This window comes from Rattus norvegicus, chromosome 14, assembly GCF_021556685.1.
Source record: "Rattus norvegicus strain SHRSP/BbbUtx chromosome 14, alternate assembly SHRSP_T2T, whole genome shotgun sequence".
NCBI lineage: Eukaryota > Metazoa > Chordata > Mammalia > Rodentia > Muridae > Rattus > Rattus norvegicus.
Window position 1 is genome coordinate 63125001 of NC_141547.1, and position 3423 is coordinate 63128423.

Below are 3423 nucleotides of genomic sequence, written 5' to 3' on the forward strand. Positions count from 1 at the left end.
TCTCTCTCTCTCTCTCGCACGCTCGCACGCACTTACGCATGCGTGCACACACATGCACATACATCTTCTCTCCCTCTCGCCTTCCTTTCCTCCTTCCCTCCGTGTGTGTATGTACACATGCATGTGTAGCATGTGTAGTGTATGTGCACAGGTATATATAATGTATGTTTAGGCCTGGGTTGACTTTAGGTGTTTCCCTCAATTGCTCTCTACCTTATGATTGGCAGAGTCTGTCACAGAATCCAAAGCCCTGTAATTCCAACAGCTAGACTGACTAGCCAGTGAGCCTCAGTGATCTTCCCATCTGTTTCCCAGCACTGGGATTCCTGACCCACACACCATGTCAGGCTGTCTTTAACAATATGGATACTACAGATAGGACTCAGGTCAACGTGCTTGTCTGGCAAGTACCTTATCAACTGAGCCATCTCCCCAGCCTCACAAGGTAAATTTTTATCCCCTATTTTGCAATGAAGCTACTAAACCTCAGAGCCATGAAGCAACTAGGCCAGTGGCATGACTGATGGGAACAGGATCTGGCTCTTGGTTTGACCCCTGAACTTTGCTCCTCTCCTAGATCATGAGTCCACAGTGTATTGAATTCTCACTTACTGAGACTCCCAAGAAGAAACTAGAAAGTGCAGATCATCCCTATTGGCTCCTTTCAAATATTGCCTGCTTCTTCCAAACACTGTCCTGACTTCGTTTTTTTTTTTTAAACCACTGCAATTCAAAAATCAATGTCTAAGTTATGACTGCTTCCATATTTCTATGTGACAGTAGTGTTAAAGTAGTCTTGATAGATATTTAGTTAGAAATTGTTTGGAAGAAATAAAAGTGACTACACCTGAATTCATATAAAAACATCATTAGGAAAAATGTAATCATTTCAGAATTTTTGTTTTATTTCTTAAATAACATGAGAAGAAAATATTTTGAGTTTAAAGTTAAGTCCACATTTCTCTGGTTCTACATAGGTCTTCTTCTGTATCAAAGTCAAAAGAAGACACCTCAATGAGACTAAAGAGCAAGCTGTAAGCAAGACTTCAGTTCCTAGAATGTGAACCCCTAAGAAGAGAGGACTTTCTCCCTTGCTGCGTACTTAGTACTTGAACAGCACCAGGGATACGTATTTGTGGAATGAATGCATGAACTCTCTAGCTTCCTACCCAACGACCCCCTGATTTCTAAAGCTAAGATCATTTGTCCTGTAATTCAGACTCAGCTTCTTCCTGTGGGACCAATTGGATATTCTTTGTTTTTTTTTTTTTTTTTTTCGGAGCTGGGGACCGAACCCAGGGCCTTGTGCTTCCTAGGTAAGCGCTCTACCACTGAGCTAAATCCCCAGCCCCCAATTGGATATTCTTAATGGTCAAAGCCCTGCTCCCAGGCTAGCCCCTGGGTACCTCAAGCTTCCTGCCACACCCATGGGACCCAGATTCTGCATTTTAATAGACTCTCAACATTAAGATTTTCACATAGCTGCCTATGGGTGGACCCTGCATCAGCATCCTCTGTACCCTTTGGGAACCTGCTAGAATATTGATTGCATCAAAGGTCTTGGCTCAGGTCCAGGGACATATACTTGTAGCCTCTAGGTGTTCGATGCCTATTAGTGTTTGAAAAGCACCTTTCCAAGTTTGATCACAACCAGCTTGGCTCTGTACTCCCCTTGGATTTGGGCTTTTGGTTGCACTAAGTGAGCTGTTTTCCTGGGACTTGAGCCTCTCCAATATGGGGAAATCACTTTCTCTTAAACGTTTATACTCACAATTTGAGTAGCGCTGAAAATTCTTCCCTACTAACTTTACGCCATAGGATACACTCTAAGCACAATGGGTAATCTCATTCTTCTACCATAACCCTAAAGAGCCCAGATGTAGCATTCTGGTAATGAATCCCAGAACATATGGACAGATCGTGTCAATGTCATCAAAGGCTGTAAATATAGCTATCTCTCGTCAAAGGTGCCCAGCAGCTCGAGCACAGAAATCTGAGAGGCAGTGCGTGCTCTACTCCCCAAACGGTTCACACAGAACTCCCTTCTGCAGGATGGTGCCTTTTTCTAACCGACCTCTTTGGTTTTATGAGTATATCTTTGAGTTTTGACAGCTTCCAGTACTCTAAACTTGTTAAATCTAAATATTCCTGGGCAAAGGAATGCTCAGAATTTACATGGGCACCCTACATACACGATTTGTGTTGTTGGCTTTTCTAAATGAAAAACATGGATTTGTGATTACAGGTTACAGCCTGGAAAAGAAGTGTCGAGTTTAATTTTTAAAATAGTGAGTGAACACTTTCATATACATGTATGAAACTATCCAGCCATCACCACCCCACCACTTGCTGATGTAAGCACTTGTAATTATCTTCACACCGATGCATCCTTCGACTGGGGTTATAAGGCGATAACCTATTTCCAGGTAACCTTTGAAAAACAGGTTTTCTGTATCAGATTATGGAACTAAAATGTGTCTTCTTGTGGGTTTTCTCTGTTGATCCTGGACCTATCTTAGGGAGCAGAGAACAAACTTTATATATATCCCACACATATATCCTGCTGAAGTTTAAGTATCCATATCCCTCAGTACCTTTGCTATTTCCTCTATAAAGCTAACGTTCTCCCATTGTCTAGCAAATGAAAATAGGTCAAGCTGCCACCTTGACTGCTCTCTTGACTGTAAGATTACAGCCTGTAAAATGTGGGGTGTAAAAATTAAGACATGATTAAAGATTTGTTTTTTATTTGTGTGTGTGTGTGTGTGTGTGTGTGTGTGTGTGTGTGTGTGTGTGTGTGTGTGGTGCTTACACAGGCCAGAAGACGTAGGTCCTCATCAGATCTCCTAGATCTCCTAGGGCTGGAGTTTCAAGCAGTTGTAAACTACAGTCCTTTGTAACAGCAATAAGTGTTCTTAACCACTGAGCCATCTTTCCAGCTCTGAGACATGATGTTGAATGATTTGAAAGGTTGAAACACAGAAACCATGACTGCCTCCTTATGGTTTGGAGAAAATATAGACATGTTAAAGACTTGGTCCCGAGCAGGCAGTGTTAAAAGGTGGTGGAAGTTTTAAGAGATGGAGCTTCAGGTGAGATCACTGGAGGACTCCAGGTTATTTTCACCGGACCCTTGATAGTTCCTACATTGCTTATCTTTATAAACAGTGACCCCAGCATTGGAATCTCTCTCTAGCTTCCCATTTAACCAAGGGCATTCTCTGCCTCACTTAATCCCCTGCCCTTGTGATGCAGCTTGTTTCATTGACATCATCCACCCTGAGACATGAGCGGAAGCCAGCACCATATCCTTGAACATCTAGAACAAAGAACAAAATAAGACTCTTTTTTGCCAACCCCAAGCTTTAGGTATTTTGTTATAGCAACCGAAAATAGACTAATACATGGGTTCCATTAAATACG